The 22,425-nt window shown below is 29.2% G+C and overlaps 1 protein-coding gene and 1 long non-coding RNA gene across 4 annotated transcripts in view; one reads left to right on the forward strand and one right to left on the reverse strand.

Annotated features, from left to right (window-relative positions):
• The window catches only part of LOC107448792 (uncharacterized), a 101,676-nt gene that overhangs the window by 12,740 nt on the left and 66,511 nt on the right, over nucleotides 1–22,425 (reverse strand). The window lies entirely within an intron of this gene.
• LOC139425959 (uncharacterized) lies at nucleotides 11,323–17,661 on the forward strand. Its single transcript, XR_011637129.1, has 3 exons — nucleotides 11,323–11,437; nucleotides 16,071–16,264; nucleotides 17,405–17,661. It is a non-coding gene; the product is annotated as an uncharacterized LOC139425959 (long non-coding RNA).

A 22,425-nucleotide genomic window follows, 5' to 3' on the forward strand; every position in this document is an offset into this window, starting at 1 on the left:
AGTATGTCGGTATTGCTGATAAAGTTCGATAAACAAATTCGTAAATTAAAATCCATATTAATAAAAATGTAAAAAAAAAATATGCAAGAAAATTTTAGCATATATTTTGAAAAGAGGGGAAGGAGGGGAGGGTCCAAAAACGGCTATGCCTAGGGCCTACGAAAGGTATTATCCGGCTCTGTGCCTAGGGCCTACGAAAGGTATAATCCGGCTCTGATCATAGATCTAATTTTTTCAAGAATACTGAACGTTTTTAATTGTTTCCAATGATTCGATACATTCTAATATTTTCAATTTCATTAATATGTGACTTATTATGAGTTCCCTCTTCCTTTCCAATGTTATAAAAAATGCTTCTTTTTATTGGGAAACCTTTTTGTACGACACGTAAGTCTGAAATATTTAATCACACAAACATGAGCTTTTTCTCGTAAGTGTTCCATAAGCTTAACACTATTAATCTCAGTGTTGACTACGGTAAGAAATATACCCTATTTCTTCCATTCCAATATTTTATTTAACTAAATTCTTAAAAGAAATAAAAACTTTTTCTACATATTTCTAAACATAAACTAGAGATCTATTGTACAAGTTAAAAGTTATTGAAGACATAAGAAAACGCTTTTACCTAATTCTCCATAATACAAAAATTATCTAATTCTTATTTCAAAACGTAACACTCAGAACTTACTACTTGTAGAAGCAGTCATGGTTGACTAAATACTCAATAAATATGAAGCGAATACTCTAAAAAATAATTCCTTACGTTTTTGTTTTATTAGAAGGTTATGGGTTGCAATGACATCGGGGCAAGAGCATGACACACTAATTTTTTTAATGCAGTTTTTTAGAATTTTAAGATTAAATTATCGGAGGAAAAAATTATCGCCAAATCTATTTACTAACTTAATTTTAAAAAAATAAGGGCACGATAATGTATAGTGTAACAGCTAATTTGCTTACTTAAATGCCTTTTATTTTGCAAAATGTATATGACAAGCGTGCTTTAACCAACCTCTTTACAGAAGAGACCCACCCAGGGTAAACAACCACAAATATACTTCTAAAATGGTTCACTAGGTCGCTCATGTTCTTGACCATGGCAATGATTTAACGAAAACTGAAGCCATCTAACATTGATTTAAATCTCGTTCATTATTTCATGTCATTCGTGACAATGAAACGTCTGAAGACATCGCCTTTGTAAGGGCACGAATCTTCTTATGTCACGAAAATTTAATCTTAAATCCCATTATTTTCAATACAAAAGATTTTTTTGTGTGGATTTCTTTTCAATTACGGACACCAATACCAAAATTTTTGTTACTAATTTAGTATTTAAAAAAAAACAGTAGATTAGGTAGATAGCAGAACAAAAGTGGTCCAAAAGTTAAAGTTCTTTTGACTTGACATTATATATATATATATATATATATATATATATATATATATATATATATATATATATATATATATATATATATATATATATATATATATATATATATATATATATATATATATATATATTTGGTAATGGAATTCTTTCGCGTTTTTTTATGGGATGGCAACAGCATGACAAAATAAACTGATTGCTTATTTAAGAATTTAGGCTCCCGATTCTTTCTATGTCACTTTTGGCGTTTACATTATAGTTTTTCACAAAACTATGACAGTTATTTTAACAAATTTTAAAACGACACAATGGATGACGATTTAGAAATCATGAAATCACGTTTTAACAACTATTTAGACATGCTCAAAACAGAAAAAGGTAAAAATGAAAACTTATATGAACTTGGTATAGAACATGGCACTTTAAAACACCTGTACACGTGGAATGATTTTATTGTCTATAAGGAGGCTTTTATTTCAGCGAATAAAGTTCCAGTGAATGAAATAAGTCTAAGAGAATGTTCTCGTAAGGATTCAAACATAGATGATCAAGGATTTCAGTGCTGCGATTGTAAAAGCAAGTGCAACTCGAGTCGCTGCAAATGTAAAAAACACTATTTAATTCCAAATGTTACTGTAGGTTTTCCTTCCAAAATAAGTAATTTGTTTTTAAAAAAATGTAATATTTTAGGTCAGGAAGTTATGTATTTCTAATAAATATATATATATTTTTTTTGGAAAAGTGATGTGATTAGAATTTTAAATATACCCTACACGATGTTTTTAAAGTTAAGTACCACTGCCTTGTATACCCTGCACTAATGTTTTATTTTTTTAAAGTTAAGTACCTCCCCCGGAATACATTTGCCTGGTATACCCTACACTGATGTTTTTCTAAAGTTAAGTGCCGCTACCCAGTATACGACCCTACACTGATGTTATTTATTATTTTTTTTTTTTTAGATTAACTACCCGGAATACGTTTGCCTGGAATACTGACACCATATATGGCAGTACTTTTACTTTCGTTACTTGTACCGCCGGAACAAGTAAAAAGTACGTACTTTTACTTGTACTTCGTTACTTTTTAAATTTAGTACTTTTACTTGTACTTTCGTTACTTTTTTAGGGAAAAAGTACAAGTATTTGTAACGGAAATGTCGAATAAAATCGTTACTTTTTCTAAAACTCGGTAAGCTTTCTAAAAAAAAATTTTATTTAAAAAAAATGCTTATGTTTTTTTAATTTATAAAATTAATGTGCAATATATATGCATTCACAGCTAACTTCGTGTTTAAATACCTTGACCTTTTAAAATTGTCATTCATGAAAGGGAAAACACGGCTCTTTTGATCTTTTTTTGACTGCAACTATCATTGTGAGTGGACTGTGTTCTCCAGAATTGTGTGTCCAGAATATTCATCTTCTGAAAATTGCCTGTGATAATGGATGACATGAATAGCAAAAGTTTTGAATACCAGTGGTTATCGTCTCAAGGGGGGTTGGAATGAACAAATGCCCATATGAATACTGCAGGGGCTAATATAGGGAATAACTAATATTGGGAATTTATATCTATGGAATACTGTTATCACCGCATGGGATGGAATGCTTTTTTTCCTCTTAGAAAATAGCTTTGTCTAAATAACAAATAAACTGTATCTTTGATGTCTTATTGACACAAAGATGATTTTTTTTTGGTTTTTGCTACTCCTCCAAAAAGTAACCATAAAGAAGAAAAGAAAAAAACTTTTCTCTTTTTATTCGCGGAGACCTATACTAATGGTTCAACAAGTACATATTTCTACACATAGATTAAGAATCCTTATTTATGAAACTTTACTTTAAGAAGACTTCATCTTTTTTGAAAAAAGTAAGTAATATTTTAATATCTAATTATTCTCTATTTATAAAATAACACTTAATATTAATTTGAATCATTTTTCATTCATTTAAATATGTTAATTAAAATTTTTTTTAACATTGTGTGCGCATTGGATGGTTTTTTAAATAATTTAAATAACTAATTTCATATTACTATTGCAAAAAATTTTGGCACAAGTTTTACATTTTTTAACGTTAAAGTAATTAATTATAAAAACAATGCTTTATTTAATGGAAATGTAGTATGCATTAAAAAAAATCTAAAATATTATAATTTTTTTTATTTTGCAACAAAATATTTTTTTTAATTATATTAAACGTAACATATATACTATTACGTAAACGTATTAGTTATTCATATCATAAAATTTTAAAATCAAACTTTTGTTCATAATTTTTGATTATGAGTGGATTTAGTCTTGCACATCGTTATTACAAATCTGAAAATTGCCATTATGAAATATTTTAAAATAAAAAAAATTTATATTTAAAAACAAAATATAATTTGTAGTTTATTGGATTTATAGGGGTTTCCTGTATATGAATGTATTTTTTTAAAATTTATTTTCTAACATAAGTTATAATGTTTATCAAATTTGTCGAACAAGGTGATTTATTTATAAAATAAAGTTTCCGAAAATAAAAACAAAATGTTAAAAAAAATTCTATAGTTCTAAAATTAACATAAATCTAAGCTCCTTGTTGATGCCAGAAGTTCTATGATCTATGAAATTTTGATCCAGAATCTATGATCCAGATCTATGAAATTTTAGTGTGTGTTATGAATCCGAAGAGCTCGGATGGGAGAAATGAGTTACGTGAATTAAGTATTGTGACTAATAATTACAGTCTATTTTCTGAGTTTTGAGAACTTTTATTTTATCGAGAATTTATGTAAACTGAGCTATCGTCAAACCCATTGTTGGTCTTGTCTATCAGAGCTATCAGTAGTGAAATTAGTAGATAATATACCTAATAAAAGGTACGTGATTTATTATTTAGTTATTGAAGTTCAATATGTTTAAAAGTGCTAAAAAAAGAGGACTATGTTCGGCTTGCTGTCGAGCTTAATGTAGACATTTCTAATATGAAAACTATTGTTGATCTAATTACAGCAATTCAGAGTTGTGATACGTATAAAAATAACATTGAGTTAGTTGAAGAGTTAGCAAATAACATAATCGAAGAAAGAAGAAGTGATGAAATCCGATTAATTGAAAAATTAAAAGCTGAAAGAGTGAAATCGGAACTTGAGCTCGCTAAATTGCGAATCGAATCTAAAAGTGAACTACCTGTTGATAGTGTGAAAAACGAAAGTGTAGAATCTTTAAGACTCTTTCATTAAAAGTGTGAGGACTTTAACTCATAAAATCCCTAATAGACCAGAAGGACGGGGATATTTCTTTTCGTCATTAGAAAGAGCTTTTATTTCAAAAATGTCCCTGAGAAATTTAAGGCTGAAATTCTTCTAAATCTGCTAGGGGAAAAAGCCATAAATATTATTACATACATTAAAGATAACGAATTAGGAGATTATTCTAAAGTTAAAACTATAGTTTTGAGAGAATTCGAGCCAACCCCCCCCCCAAAAAAATCTGTTTAGAGAATTTTAGGAAAGCGTAAAAAATGACGAGTGAAACGTACGTGCAATTCGCGTCTAGATTAATAACGAGTTGGGAATATTATTTAAAGTTGAAAAATGTAACTGACATCGAAACTTTAAAGCAAGTAATAGTATCTGATAAAATTAATCAAACACTTGATAGAGAGGTTATGTGCTTTATAAATTTAAGAAGCAAGTTCTTGGTTTAAACCTGTAGAATTAGCTAGGGAGATAGATTTATTTTATACTTCTAGGGGAAAACCCGTAGTTGATAATGCTAGAATGAGTTATAAAAATAACTCGAAAACTATGTCAAAAGCGTTTCTAACGGATGTAAAAAATACTAAATGTATTTTATGTGATGAAATTCATCCTTTGTATAAATGTACTATTTATAAAAATATGCTCGTAAGTGATAGAGTTGAGTTCGTTAAATCAAAATATTTATGCTTTAACTGTTTAAATAATCATAACGTAAGTGAGTGTAGAAACAAAATCTTTTGTAGTATTTGCAGAAAAAGGCATCATATTTCTCTTCACTTTCTGCGAGAAATAAATAGTTTGGAATCAAATGAATAATGAAAATAGGAACATTCAATCGTCCTTGAATTCTTCGGCACCAATTTTCCAAATGCCTGTGTATTACGAGACGCTTGTCCTATGTGAGGGTGGGGAAAATATATTATCTTTTACTACAATGGGAAAAGAATTAACAACAATCTTACTCAGCACTTTTATTTGTTTAATTAAAGATGAATCAAATAAGTGTTTTGAAGTTCGAGGATTATTAGACGTGGGAGCGAATTCTAATTTTATGAATAAAAGGTTTGCAGATTCTCTTAATTTAAATAGGTCAAGTTCAAATATAACTGTATCGGGAATAAATAATATGTTTCTGAGCATAAAATCGAAAGTTAATGCTACTGTTTTAAATAGAGATAAGAGTTTTGATTTAAACTTAAATTTTGTAGTAATTCTTAAAATTACAGAACTTACACCAGCTAATCCTCTTAATGTAAATATTCTGTCGCTAAATAATATTTATTCCGAGTCCTATTGATTTGTTGTAAGGAGCAGAACACTTTTGTGAAATCTTAATCGGGTCACATTTTCCTTCAGGATACAAAATTTAAAATTGCAAAATAGCGTTTTCGGGTATATTGTCAGTGGGAGTCTTCCGACCAAAAACGAAAATAAAATATATTGTGGGCTCGTTACAGATAATTTTGAGTTAGAAAAAACATTAAAAACTTTTTGGGAAATAGAAAATGTAGAGAGAGAGAGAGTCTAAAATTTATAAAACTAAAAAAGCTGAAATTTGTGAAGAGCATTTTCTTGAAAATTATTCAAGAACTGAGAGTGGAAAATATGTTGTTAAAATGCCCTTTAGAGAAGATCCGTCGTGTCGGGGTGAATCTAAGAAAAAAGCTGTAAAGTGTTTGAATTCATTATGGAATTGCCTTGCTAGAGAACCTCAATTTTGTGAGCTTCACAAAGCATTTATGCTAGAGTATTTAAATATGGGTCATATGGAGGAAGTACAAGAGTCTGAAGAACCAGATGTGCAGTATTATATTCTCGTCATTGTGTGTTTAGACCTGAATTCAAAAGTACCCCTTTGAGATTTGTGTTTAACGCAAGTGCATTAACTTCTACTGGATCATCATTAAATTGTTTACAGTACAACGGAGGTATAATTCAGGATGATTTATTGTGCATCATGCTTAGGTTTAGAAAACATCAATTTGCCTTTGTTGCTGACATCAAAAAGACTCCTTTTTATATGTAAACAGATAATTTTGATTTCTGGTTTGGCTTCTGGGTATTTTAAATGTTCACTATTGAAGGAGCTTTGTAACATCCGAATTAGATTTTATTCCGTAATAATATGATTTCTACCTTTTTTATCTTTTTTATAAAATAAATTAACAAATATTTATTTTGAATTAGCAAATATAAATTTTTATTTAAATAAAAAAAAAGACTCTCTTTAAGTTAATATAAACTAGGGTATAGTTAATAAGACTAGGGAAAGAATAAAGAACTGTCGTTTCCGTAAATTTTGGTATTCGTTTCTCTTTAATCAACATTATTCAGGTTTATTAATTATAATTGTGTACTATAAGTCGCGCCAACGATATTTTAAAGTTAGAGGGACTTGCTTGCTTGTAAATATTTAATCAGTTCATTTCTTTTCTTTGAAGCACATTTCAAATTTTAAATTCAATAATTTTAATCTTTCTGATTAGCATTGATGGGGAAGAACCTTGTAAAAAATCAATGGATTTGGGATGGAGGTATTGTACTAGCCTCCATACTCAACCGATATTGCGCTATAGGATTTCCACCTTACTTTACATTATTCCATATAGAATAGAAAATATGGGAGATGTCCTATATGTCATCTCAAGAAATTTTGTTTTAAAATAAATTGATTTTTATCAAACTGGCATTGAAAATTTATGGTCTAGAATTGAAAAAGATTTTTAAATAACATGAGTGTAACACTGACTAAAGATGAAACTTATTTAATTTTTTTTGTTGAAATTTAACGTTAAAAAAAAGAAAGATATTTTTTCCAACTTCCTCTAACGAAAAACAAAACAAATGTATCAAAAGTAGAAATTAAAAAAAATTTTTTCGACTTCAATTTATAAAGAATACAGTTGCATTATGCTTAGAAAAAAAAATACCATTAAAAGAAATTAAGCATTTAAAATCGACGCATTCTTTTAAATAAAATTATTACTTTCCCTTCTGGTTTATTGTGACAGATTCAATTTATCAGATTATTGTGACAGGACAATTCTATTTATCCAATCAAGTTCAAATACAGTTTATTTAACTTGTAGTGGATGACAATTGATGTTAATAGATCTTTTCCAAATATAAGTTCATTATTTAATTTTAAATAATTAATTTTCAGTATTTATGGTGAATTTTTTTGGATTGTCAATAATTTTATTTTCTGATGAATTTGTTTGAGTTTCTTTTCTAAATTAATTGGTTCTTTGTATTTCATGTTTATTGCTGGACTTCTATACAAAACCTTCGGGGTACTGAGGGTGTTACTTTAGACAATTGCCTCCCCCTCAATAGAAAAGGTTTTGTTTTATGGCTACCGGGGCCGGTCCCCCCTGAAGACGTTGGCTTCGGTGGTCATATTTTTATTTCCTTCGTTTCCTTTATTGCTACAAGTTATTTTCATTCATTTTTGAGTTTTATGCATATATTTAATACATTTTAAATAAAAAATGTTGGATTTTGTTATTACGTTTTTCAATTTTCTTTTTGAACTCACAAATAATACATTTTTGTCTTAATACATTTTTTACTAAATACATTTTTACCTAGTACATTTTTTACTAAAATTATGTTTATGCCCGACCTTGTCAAACAACGCCCAGTCAGATCTCTAAGAACTTCAGAACTATTCGTGCTATTGAAAACTATTATAATTACTATTTTAACTCTTGAAAGTTCGAAGGTATTAGTTTAGCTGCTGATACTAAAATTCGTTTACAAATTTTAATTATTCCGTTAGGCAGAAATGTTCGGAAAATTATTTTCTCGCACGACTTCAGCATTAGCCATTGTTACAAATAAAACTTTAGACTGTTCTGTTTCAACTTATACGGCACATTCAATTATTTTTTACTAGCTCAAAGATCACAAAGCTCTCTGAAACCCCGTGTTTGCTTTGTTTATGTTTGTGCTTTTAAAACGCGTTTCTATAGAGTAAAACAATTTTAAATCAATGGTAATTTAAATAAATAAAAATAATACACTAAAAATTTAAATCAATAGATAAAATTTCTTTTTCGTGCAACTCCATAAAAAGTTTCATATTAAAATTATATTTGATTTTAAATTATATTATACGATTATATTATAAAATTATATAATAATATTCTTCCGAATTTAAAAATAAATTAATGTCCATAACTTTCAAAATTAAAAATAATTAAATAACAACAATTTTGCAAAAACATTAAAGAACATAAGAATATTATTCAATAAAATTTTAGGTTACTTTGAATTTTCGATTTCCCAGAAATGTACTTTTAAATCGTTACTTTTTTGGTTTAGTACTTGTACTTTTACTTGTACTTTTTACTCGTTACTTTTTAAAATAAGAACTTTTTACTTTTTACTCGTTACTTTTTATAAAAATACTTGTACTTTTACTCGTTACTTTTTAAAAGTAACGTTGCCATATATGACTGACACTGATGTTTTTTTCTAAAGTTAAGTGGCACTGCCAAGAATTCTCGCCCGGTATACCCTATACTCATACTTCTTTAGGGTTAAGTGCCACTACCCGGTATAGGCTGTTCCTGGTATAACCAAACCATAAGCTTTTTCAGTATACTCATCAGTGTCTTCAAATGCTGTTTAAAATCGCATTGTAATTGACACCGAAAGCAATACAAGTTCGCGTCTTTATTTCTCACTTTGACCAAAAGAAGTTGTTATTACTAATTTTGACTATATACATATATACATATATATATATATATATATATATATATATATATATATATATATATATATATATATATATATATATATATATATATATATATATATATATATATATAAAAATTCATTCCACAATAAAAATAATATGAATATGTGACAAAATTTAGTTAAACATACTGACATTGAAAAATTTTATTTAAAAAATATTTAGGAAGGCAAATATATTTTATGCATAAAATTTTGAAATGTCGGAATTGATAAAATTGTGAATTTTTATCTTTCCACATGAATTTATTCATTATAAATTGATTGATTCTGAAAGATCAGAATTGTGTATGGAGTATTGAACATTTTAATAAAAATTCTGCTTTTCAGAGTCCTTCTGTATCGATATAATTTTATCCTTAAGCAATTAAAAAAAAAAATATATATATAGAGATATATATATGTAAAAAAATGGTCAGTTGCTTATTAAAGTAGCGTTTTTTTTTTTTTGACACGCCACGTGGCGAGTGTTTATTTTCAGCTCTATACATGTGTGTGAAAGAAGTAAAAATGTGAATACGTTTTTTTAAAAACCATTTGAATTGAGCATCTATCTACACTCAGGTCACGAACGTTAAAATTAAAATCTACTTCTCTTATCTATTTAAAAACCTTTTTTTGAACTTCAATGGCCCCCAATGGTTTTCGTTCTTTAATTCTCAATTTTATTAAAAATAGCTTTTATTTAAAGGAAAGATTGGCAGCAGAAATTGATAGAACAAAAAGATTATGGCAATATTAAGGACAAACAGGTTCTTCGAACGTTTGGAAAATGCAGGTAATATTTTCGATTTTGATGATGTCCCAAATCTGAGCAAGTTATTTCTTCAATGTCAGTGTCGGAGGTATTTTTAAACTTTTTATTAATGATTCGAATGTCAAAAGGCTCAAAAGATAAATTGATTATGCCGCTTGAAGCGGATTTTTTTGGAGCGAATGTAATGTTTTAAAAATAAGAAAGAAAGTTTCCAATTTATGTTAAATTAAACGCAGTGTAAATGAATAGATTTCAGCTTGTTGTTTGAACAGCATAGCCTAGTCAAATTTTTATTTATTTATTTATTTTAAACTAAATAACCCATTCTCTTCAGAAATTGCTCCTTTATTGTATCATCATAAGAAAAAAAGTTTGATTGTTTAAAAATATCTGAATGCATACTTCTATAGAATTAATATTTGAAAATTCTTTATTAAGAATTTTAGCCCAGGAGAACCGAAAGAAAAATTGCAAACAGAGGTGATTTTTGTAATTAAATGGGATTAAAAAGATAACAGGAAATTATTGGAAAAAGTATAACAGATATCTACGACATATTACTCGCCAAAAATCTTAGTTTGAAGAAGTTGGTTAAGTATAATTCGATAGAAGTTCTAATTTAAAGAACTTTAAGAAGAAAAAAAATATGCTTAAAAATTATGGCAACTAAATTAAATTTATACCACAGGCTACTATTTTTTAATCATATGATTTCACCGTATATTTATGCATAACTATGATGTGACTTAAATGCAGCAAACGATTTTAAATTTCGTCAATGGACGTAATCAACCAATCAGTGCTTCAACTCAATACAATAACATCGAACAAAGGACGCAGCAGTTATTTCTCTACATTAAAGATGAGTAGCCCGTCCAAGATTTTTTAAGATTGGCAGCACAAACTTAAGTCAAAACAGTCAGACGCATCTGTACGTATTAATCGGTCATATTGAAAACTTTTTTTTAACAAATATAATGTCTTTGAGTTGGAATAATAGCTTAAGAGAGGCATTTAGGTATCGTTTGACATGATTTTTAGAAAACTGTTCTTCAGTTATCATTAACTACATTTGTGAATTTTTCAAGGTTCACAGCAGCATTTATTTTGTGAAACTAATCATTTGAAAGTTTAATTTTATAAAAATAATCTACGACGACGGTGAAATTGAAGAATCACTGCTCTCTAAATAAATAATTATAAATGATTATATTATATCTTCTTTAAATAGAAATCTTTGTGAATTCAATCTAATTAAAATAGCCGAAAAGGTATGTCTCTTATACAATATATGACGTTTTATTGCTACATATTTGACAGTCGTACAAAATGTATAAATATGTCTCTACAATATCAGTTGCAGAATACACAAAAAATTCGAATGATATTAAAACTATTATAAGCTTAATCCCAGTACACATTATACGGTGGATTTGGCGATATTTGGGTGGGTGAAAAAGTGTGCAATCTGTTGTAGATTTTGCGAGATCCGGTGAGTTGTTGCATTTTAGCCACTTTGTATTTGCATTTTGGTGTTCGTGGTGTGATTTTGAGTCAATTTTGTGTTAAATCAACTGTTTGGTGACATGCGTGAACGCGTTTAATGTATATTAGGTATTTTCCCTGATACAGATTATGCAAGTTTTACAATAATAAAAGGAAGCTCTCATACCCCTATTGAACCATTTTTTAAAATTCAATTCTGTAAACACTCTTTGAGGCTATCAGACTCTGATGAATGTTACACACGACCATGCGTGTGTTTTATAACTGTTGAATTTTTGTATTATACCAACCTATTGAATGAAATGAATGAATGTTGAATTTTTGTATTATATCAACCTATGTTCAAACCGAATTTTATTACAATCTGCCTAACAGTTCTCGAGATAACTGTCCAAATTTAAATTTTGAACACCAGTAGTTGAGTAAAAAAATTGATAATGAAATGTTCCTAAATGTTTCGATAAATAAAATGTTCCTAATTGAATAATTTTGAAGATATAATGATCAGCGCCTAATTTCAAACAAACACTGTATCTAAATGAGTTAGAAATAACTCAACTTTTATTAAGTTACATCAAAAAAATTTAATTTAAATATTTCAACTCTGAGTAGTTCAAGCTTACATAAAAATTTAATATCAATATGCACTTCACTATACTTTTTAGATAAAACAATTAAGCGTAGCTATTCTGCAATCTATGTTAAGAAGTCCTGAAATACAGAAATTTTCCTGGTCAATCATTAAAAATCCTTATTGGGCAAAAAATACAAGTTTTGAAATTGTCTTTTAGAACTCTGCTGGAAATTTCAGTAACATTCCCTTTAAGTTGAAGGAACGTGTAACATTCTAGTAAAGTAACTGTGCTTATTTCGATATCCTTTAAACATCGGTCCCAACTTTATCGAAATAACTGATGTACTCTTTGATTTACATGTTGTTTTTTTCCTCAATAAAACAGATATCTGAAATTTATTTTTCGAGTCATTTAAAGTAATCACATGCAATTTTTCCTTTATAAAATCCTGATTTTGAATTATTTTAGCACAGTAGTGGAGAGAACTGATGGTAGATTGCAAGCTAACCAGATTATGTTCCTGAATTACATCACTTTTTTTCTTAAAAAAAAAAAAAACTTTATAAAATATTGAATTAATATTTAAAAAAATATCTCATTGTTTGTTTAATTTAAAATGAAATGTGATAAACTTAATCGATTTTTTGGAAACATTTAAAAGTGAATGATACTTTTTTTAAAAATTGATAAAAAATAGTATTTCTGGTATAAATGCAATTGTTAATCGCAGCTATTAACAAATTAAGGGTATGATTAAAAGTGTTTCTTACCAGTTCTCAAAAGTGCTATTTTAAATAAAAGTTTTTTTTTTCTAAGGAGCATTGAAACGTTTTTATAACGTAAAAGTTTAAAGTATCTCATTTTAATTATTACGAAAGATTTCAAAACGTAATGCCGAGGAATAATGAGTAACGAAAGTGGTAACAAATTAATCCATAGGTAGTGTAATAACTTAATAATTTTGGCCGCTGACAGCTGAAGATATGGTGTATTGTATTATTGTAATGTGATTATTTGACTCAACTATCAGAAAGTTATCAAGTTTAGTGACAGACAAATATGTTTTTATGTTATATAGTGATAAAGTATAAATTTCATATAATATGGAAGTTATCAGAAATTTTTTTTAATAGTTTCAAACTTCATATAAGCTATAAAAATTCCTAGAACTATTCTAAAAGAAAAAAAGATTATTCTTACTTACATTCATTGTGAACCAGGTATGTCTGTTTCAAACTCAGAAACAAATGCCAAGCTAAGTTCCAGAAGCCTTCAGCAAACTTAAAGCATGGTTGAGCAATTTTACCTTCTTAACAACTGGCAACATTAAACGAAGTGTGGTCTCAATTCATCGAAATCGAAGCAAATTAAAACCAAATATAATTGAATTCACACTAAAGATCAATGGAGTGGTCATCCTTTTTTTGTTGCTGGGATAAACTTTCGTTTCGCCTCTGAAATTTAGGTCACTCATTATGAGATTATTAAAAAGAAATATATTTAACATCAGAAATCCCATGTTTTCTTTTTATTTATATCATTTGGGGTCATCAGTTTGACAGAGAAAGTCTCATTTTGCACCTACTATCACCTGAAATAATGAGATTCACTCAAGCAGTTACTAAGGTCAAGGGTAAGATTTTTGGCCCAAAGTCCACTCCCTTCATTCGTGAAATTGTTTTACCTCCGGTGGCAAACAATGGCAAATTTAATTGATTTTGCATTCTTTTTTTTCTCTCCTTGATTTTGAGATTAACAATACACGCAACTCAAGTAAAATTCAAGTTTAAGGTAAAATGACATCCCAATAGCCTTTTTTTTAAAAAAAATTTAAGCAGACATTTTAGCATTTTTTTTCTTATTAAAGAACAGTGCAAATTAAAGAAGCTATAAGACTTGCCTCGAATCTTTTGAGATACAACTTAACTCAGCTCAGGAAAGTCGGTTCAACATTGAACCTTAATATTAGTATCTAAAATCAAAATGCCGTGTAATATGTGCTGTAACCATAATAATGTTTTTAATATGATCGTGTTTTGGTCCAAGTTGATTTTCATCAAGAGTTACCGACACGATATAAAGATTGCAGCAAATTCAAATGATAAAATGGTTCAATACGCTAACAAGAGACTGACTCGTTATAATGATTACTTTAGAAAATCATACAAGTTCCAGTATGATCTGGAAATTTATTACACAATAAACAGCAAATCTTAAAAGATTTATTTTAATGCCAATGTTTAAAAAAACTTTTTTTTTCACCTCAAGTTTATAATCACCTCAAATCAAAGTTGAATTTATGTGTGCACACAATCTAAGAAACGCGTTTGCATACGGTATCAGGTAGGGTTTTTCGTTTGATTTCAACTCAACTTAATAAAAAACGTTCATAATGTCTACTGTTTCTTAGAATCAGAGCTGAATTCGCGGGAGCACATATTCCAAGAAATGCATTTGTAGTATAATGGTTGTGTTTTAATTTTCAGAACTAAACTGATGATGGATATTTATTCTAGTTGGCAATATCTTTCGGTATATGTAAAATATAAGACCGTCACCTAATCAGAATTTGAGATATAAAGAGTGCGGTAATTTAGATAAACTTTAAAAAAATTTTCTGACAAAATTATGCTAGTACAGTCTTATAATAAGTATTTTTTTAAAGCAGCTAAAAAGTATACATTTACCTGTTTTTAAATGTTTGATAAATATCTTTGCTTTGTGCAATTTACGTTATAAGAATCAGTCAAATCTGATTTTAGCAGTTTAAACTGTAAATTTTAAAATATCTAAAAACAAATGAGTAGTATTAAATCACTGATTCAAAACCACAAATTGAAGATTTTTATTGCTTTAAAGTTTTGAGGAAAATCTCATAGAAAGCCTAAAAATTATCTAGCGCTATTTCTTTTATTCTAATAAAGCAACCCTTTTATTTTCCACCTCTTTAGAAAGATATTTGTGCTGCCGAATAATACTGAGTCATCAAAAGTTTTTTAAGTACAAAAAAACATCAAGAAAACGAAATACGAAAATTTAACCTAAAATCCAAGATTGTGCGGGCTCGCGCCTCTTAATCATAAGCGCTCAAAATGTTTACCCTTTTTTTAGAGTCAAAAGTCAATTTGTATTGAGAACATATTCTAAGAAACGCGTTTGAATATGGTATCAGATAAGAATATTGTAGGGTTCTTCTTTTGATTTTTTGAACTTTCAAAATTAATACTTTACATTCGCCATATGGATTGGCAATTCAACGCTGGTAAAAAATAAAATATTATAATAAAAAACTATTTTGTTTTGCAAATGATCACAACTTTTAAACTGTGTAATTGCTTTCCTGAATTATAGCGTAAGAGATTTATTTTTGGGCTGCATGCTTCATTTTTGGACGATAATGCGATTCAACTTTACATGGTTTTAAACATGCAGCATATTTCAATGATAATATTGATCATTCAATAAAGTTCAAAATGAATAAATTGTTCAGATAAAATTGAGTAGCCGAGTTAGCGCGATTCAACCGTTTTTAAAATGACGTTGCTGCAATTATTTTCACTCTTAGAAAACTTATTCCACAGATGTTGAAATATATATTATTGAGCAAATAAATTGTTATTGGTTGCTATATGACAGATTTAAATTAGATGATGTTGTGCAATTAATATATTCATAAAAACCAATGTGCATGCTACTATAAATCCATTTTTGTAAAACACTTTACGTTAAAATTAACTTACCACATCTGATTTTTTTTAACAAGTGTAATATATCCCTTCCTATTAAGTACCAGTATATTCTTTTTTCTCCATCTCCTTCACAGGTAAAGAGATAAAATACATAGACATTAGAGATTACGAATCAAAAAATTTGTAATGTTTACTCTCAAAAGCTTTTTCGAGTTGTTTCAAAAACCGGAAGTGTTAGAAGATAGCAGTTTCTCAGTTGTGGCTTATGAAAATATGCTTGGCTCAGTAACATGTATTTCACTGACTTGCGCGTCTTTTGCAGCAACTGGTAAGCATTGTAAAATAATGTTCTGTTTGCATATTGATTTATGGTAGTTATTATGCTAATCCGCATTTGCGTTATAAGGAGAGGGAGACCACGAGAACCTCACACGGTTAGTCTGACGGCAAGGGGACTCTAACCCATGATCCGTCTACCACTGAGGATATTTTACGTCAGCACTGTGGTCGGTGCAAGCCAAATGCAGAATTCGTATCTACCAGCCATTGCCGGGATTCGAATCAGGAAGGCGAACGCTTTATCCCTTGAGCCATCTCGGCTCTTTGTACATTTCTTAAAATAAAGTTCTAAAAATATGAAAAACATACATCCTGTGAAACCGTTGATTTAAATACATTTCGTTACGGCGGGCCGTAAAAAAACTATTACAAAGGTACCAACGTTTGTAAATAGGGTATCTATCAGAATTCCTGTAGTACTTATTGCCATACTTAATTAGGCATCACTGACGTTAATAATAGTTTAATGGCCTCCCGAAACAGAATAGGAACTACGTTTCTCTCATAAAAAGTATAAGAACAGAAGGAAAAGTGAAGAAAAGGAAAAAAAAAAAGACATGTAAATGCACCTTGTTTTTTCTTTTCCAAGTTAAAACACGGAATTTTTTTCTTGTTAACATAATTATTTCTCCTTATATTGCAAATTTAAGCTTGAATTTTGATCTTCAAAAGGTCAGCATTAGCTAATACTCTGGTTGCGTGACAACAATGGCACAGAAATAGTTGAGATCGATGGAGAGCGTTCTTCAATTTATGCATATGCAGTCTCCTCCGACAATTATCTTTTTGAAATTCGTTTTTGTCTGTAGTGGAAATTTTCCCTATAGTAAAATAAATTAAAGTGCATTTCATATGATGACATAGCATTTTTAACAGTTCACGAAGTCATGAATGAAACACAAGCTGGAAGGGCCAAATTTAAAAAAGATAGGAACAATTTTAAAAGCATAAATGGATTTAAAATGAACAAATAAAATATATTTAAATTCGGCCAGCAGTATATAAAAGATAACAAAACGCAGGCCTGCCTTATTTCAACCAAATTCCACGTTAAATTCATCTCTTACATTATTAAGCAATAGTATGGTAAAATTTCATGAACATATAATTTCATAGAATTTATTTTCAGTTTTATATCTGTGGCATAAGCGAGCAAAATATTATGGAGCAATTTTGAGTGAACATCAAAGAAACAATGGTATTGATTACGACGCGGCAGGCGACCTACCTTTCGATGAATACTGGAATCAGAATGTCCTAATTGATAATGATTGAACTTTATTTCACAACGTGATGGAATCAAAATTTTATTAATGAAATGGAAATCGTGTTTTGTTCGTTAAGTGTCCAATATTGCTTGATTATAATTAAACAAAATAATGAAATTTAATTTCTGTGTCTAAATGTCTTCTTTATAGAATAAACATATTAAGTGATCCACTACCTTTTAGTAGTGAAGATTGTTTCGTTTCAACTTATATGCACCGATGAGCCATTACATTATGACCACCCTCCATCTATAACAATGGACTCGCCCAGGTTTTCATGGTTTCTCGCCCAGGAACAATGTTTTCATGGGGCACATTAGGACCCATAATCCTTCTAAAACAATCCCTGACGTCTGTAAGCTACTTGAACATAGTTATAAACCAGGTTCTCCCATTCATGGCAACAGTTTTTCCTGCGGGGGATGGTGCTTACCAACGGGATAATGCACCATGTCATGAGGGTCGAATCGTCATGGATTGTTCGAGGAACATTCCAGTGACTTTCAAGTCATGTCTAGGCCCCAAATTCATCTGACCTTAATCCAATAGAGCATTTGTGGTCCTACTTGGAAAACCAAATTCGTGCTGCCACGCTAACCCCTCGCAATGTGAGGGAATTGCAGGACCAGTTGGTTAGAGCTTGGTACCAGATACCTCAGATTACCTATCAGCACCTTGTGGAATCAATGCCACGGCGGGTGCTAACAGTTTTGAGGGCTAAAGGTGGTCCTACATGTTATTAGCAGGGTGGTCATAATGTAATGGCTCTTCGGTTAAGTTATATCAAAAGATCCTTAAGAGAACATGCTTAAATTGATATCTTTACATCTTAGTGACCGCTGAAGCGAATGATCTAAAATATTTATTTTTTAAATTTTTACAGATTTAAAAACTCTTTTTGTATTTACTCCTTTTGTATTTACAAAATATTCACTTTTAAATTAAATTAAGGGAAAGAGAAAAAAAACCTATATTAAATGCATTGGAAATATGACCTTTTTTTAAAAATTTCTTGTGACTTAATTTCCATTTCATGTACAAGAATATTTAAGTCAGCCAGCTAACCAGTAAAATTTTTGTGCAATAAAAAAAAGATGATTATTATTCTAATTTTTGTTATAAAAGATATATTGCATCAGTTGTTAATTTTATTGAAATTGTATTCATGAATTGTAATTTTGTTATGAAAGATACACTGAATCAATTCCTAGTTTTAACTTCATGATAATTGTATTTATTATTTATTTTAAACATTAGCAAATGTTTAAAATTCCCATGCAAGCTACACATTTTTTAACACTTGAAACTTATTAGTTTCATTTATTGCCATAAAAAGGGGATCTTCTATATTCATTCAATATTTCAGCAGCTGCTTTTTAACTTCATAGTTACTGAAAACCAGAATTTTAGAATAATGTAAGATGTAAGTTCCATTAAGATTGAAAACATTAGTTATAAAAACAAGGAACTTTAGAAAAACCCTTAAAAATTGGATCAATAAAACATAGCAAATTTAATTAAATTCTTTTATTTGGGAAACAAAATATACAAAAAAAAACTTTTTATTATCACCGTTATATAATGCTAACCACAACAACAAAGAAATCGCAGTAAAATAACGAATTTCACAGCTTTTAAAACTAAGAAGTTTTTCTTCTAAAGAGTCATATAACCTTTAAAATAGTATAAATAACAAATCATTAAATGGAAATATCCCATAAAAAAGGAATATCTCAGTCTCAAAAATTATACCGAATATGACATTCATAAATATACATTTTCAATAATTTTAATTAAATTTAAATGCTAACTTCCTTTACAAATAAAAGTAAAAATAACCTAATATATTATTTAAAACCAGAATTATCATAACCTTTAAAGGTTTCCATTCTGAAATTTTAATTTATACAGATTTGTAAAAAAAAAGGAAATATCAAGTAATGAATAAAAAAAATTTAAGGAAATATCTTATTTTTTCCAGTATGAATTGTATAATAGATATATAATTGCAATCAAAAACTCTAATATACTGAATTTTAGATTGAATTAGAAGTTTGGTTTAAAATTATGTTATAGGCATATCTCAACACAGAAAATAAAGTGGCTTGTTGTTAAATTCATTGTTTCTTTTGAAATCAAGTGTTAACATAATGCAGACTTTTCAGGACCAAAAATGATGAATGTTACAAAATCATCATTTTTGGTCCTGAATAGGTAAATCTCAACACTGAAAATAAAGTGGCTTGTTAAGATTATATTCTGTTAACATAATGCAGACTTTTCAGGACCAAAAATGATGAATGTTACAAAATCATCATTTTTGGTCCTGAATAGGTAAATCTCAACACTGAAAATAAAGTGGCTTGTTAAGATTATATTCTGTTAACATAATGCAGACTTTTCAGGACCAAAAATGATGAATGTTGGATTATATTCTGTTAACATAATGCAGACTTTTCAGGACCAAAAATGATGAATGTTACAAAATCATCATTTTTGGTCCTGAATAGGTAAATCTCAACACTGAAAATAAAGTAGCTTGTTAAGATTATATTCTGTTAACATAATGCAGACTTTTCAGGACCAAAAATGATGAATGTTTCAAAATCCATCAACGCCCGCTAGCTAAGACAGGTTCTGGATTCTATTCTCGGAAAAAGCAAGGTTGACTCCGCCTTTCATCTTTTAAGTGGATTGATAAAATGAGTACCAAGTATGCTTGGGGACTAGACACTGAAGGACCATTTAACTGGGATGGGCACAGTAGGCCTTGACCCTCTATTGGCTATCTATCTTCTCGGTTTAGTTTAGTTTACAGTCAGTGCTTCTGCGTCTCTTTTTTTAATACCTGAACTATTAGTGCCAGAACTCTAAAATTTAGAAAAACTAGTGTTGGTTGGTTCTAATGCCACTTGCCACACGGGCAAGCCTGCTTGGTGAAACGGAGCAATTTCAAGGCAGAGGGTGCGTTTCTTGTTTTTCAGTGGCGCCATCTATGGCCAAGAATACGACTTCTGTTACACCAAACGTCACACCCGTTTTCTAAGGTGGACCCATTCATTCATCGTAATTTTGACCTGAATCAGAGAACGATCGATCTCCAATCCAGTACCACCAGAGGTATTGATTTGTTATGGGGAGATGGAGGACTTTTGCGGCTCGACAGATTTAACGTGCATCAGTCACTTTACTACACGTGGAGCCTTCGGCCGGCGGGGTTCGAAGCCACGAACTCTTGGACATGGGCCCAGAGCCCTACCGACAAGGCTATCCCGGGCCAAAATTAGTGTAATTAGTGGAAGGGGTAGTTTTAGCTTTTGATTCTGAAAGCCGTCAAAAGATTTCTATTAAGTTTTCGGGAGGAATTTTTGAAAAGTTGAACACTTCTCACAGTTTATAAATTTAACTGTAGAGAGTTTTGTTTTACAAAATATTAAAAATAATATCAGTGATAAATGACAGCAACAAAACAAATTATAATTGCAAAAAAAACAAAACAAACGAACTTAAACAAAAAGATATTTTAAATAAATACATTATAGAGTGAAATCTCCAGGAAAGACCCCTTCCGTGTAACGACCTTCTCTATTTGCGTCCCCTTTTGGGAGGCACGGAATTTTTCCCATAAGTTTTGTGTAGAAGAAAACCTTTATAACAGACCATTAAAACCTCCTCCAGCGACCAAAATATTTGTGAGTGGTTCGTATTTAGTGTCTCTAGTGAGTTTTTTGTCTCTACTCTCTTTTCAAAGATTGACAACATCATGTTACAGCCAGAGTGCACTAAAAGCGATACTATGTATGAATTACTTTTAGAGTTTTAAGTTTAAATAGAGCAAAATGTTATTTTAGAAAAAACTAAGTATTTCAACCAAACAAACCAACATTTAGTTGTAAAGCTAACTAATTTTTATGATATAAAATTAAATGTAAACTTAAACAAAAAACATAATTGCGTATTCATTTAAAATAGTTCTATCATTCATAATCGGTAAATTAGTTTTTACACATAATTATATCAATAAAGGTCATTTTTATTGATGTTAAATTTTATTCATTAATCCCATTTTAATGACGCATACACAAGTGGGATTTCCGCAACAAGAAAATGTCCCTGTTTAAAATTAAAATTGTACGCAAAAAATCGTGAACCTTTGCTATCATTTGGAAGTCAATGAAGTCAACCTCCATTTATGACCATTTTACTGTGGAACAAAGAGTGATTGCTTCTGAGAGGTTTCACTGAACAAACGAAGCATTAGTTATTCACTTTTCTAGAGTTGGAATTTAGTTAAATTAATGTTTTTTTCAATATTTGATGCAGCTTTGAGTGAGGAAAGTCAAGTTCAGTTATCATATAACTGCACCTTCAAACACAATGATAAATTTTAAATTACCACAATAAAATTCGTAGTTTTAATTAATTCAAAGGTCAGAGATTTGATTTTGATGATTTCAAGAACAATAATGACATACCGTTAATCCGATTATAAAAGTCTAAATTCACAATAATGTTATCGAGAATCTTTGTCCACTAAGCTTTTTAAATGGTTGGAGAATTAACTGAAAGTTCATTCCCAATTACATTTTTAAATAAGAATTCATAGTATTTTTTCTTTGATATTTTTTTAAAGTAAAAAAAAAAACTCTTTAAATGCAGGCTTCATATTCATAGTAGGCCAAAGAAAAAATCAGGACATTTTTAAAAAATAAATAAATAAAATAAAATTAAAAAAAAATCAGAAATTTTTTTGAAAAAGTAGACATATACCAGATTATTATTAAAATCGACAAATATAATTTGCTCCATTTAAGTATAAGGACAAATTTTATTGTAATAAAAATATAAAGTAATATTTTAATTTCATAACTACTTAAGAAGG

The sequence above is a fragment of the Parasteatoda tepidariorum genome, chromosome 7 (genome assembly GCF_982258835.1).
Source record: "Parasteatoda tepidariorum strain Cologne lab strain chromosome 7, Ptep-v5.0, whole genome shotgun sequence".
NCBI classification, from domain to species: Eukaryota; Metazoa; Arthropoda; class Arachnida; order Araneae; family Theridiidae; genus Parasteatoda; species Parasteatoda tepidariorum.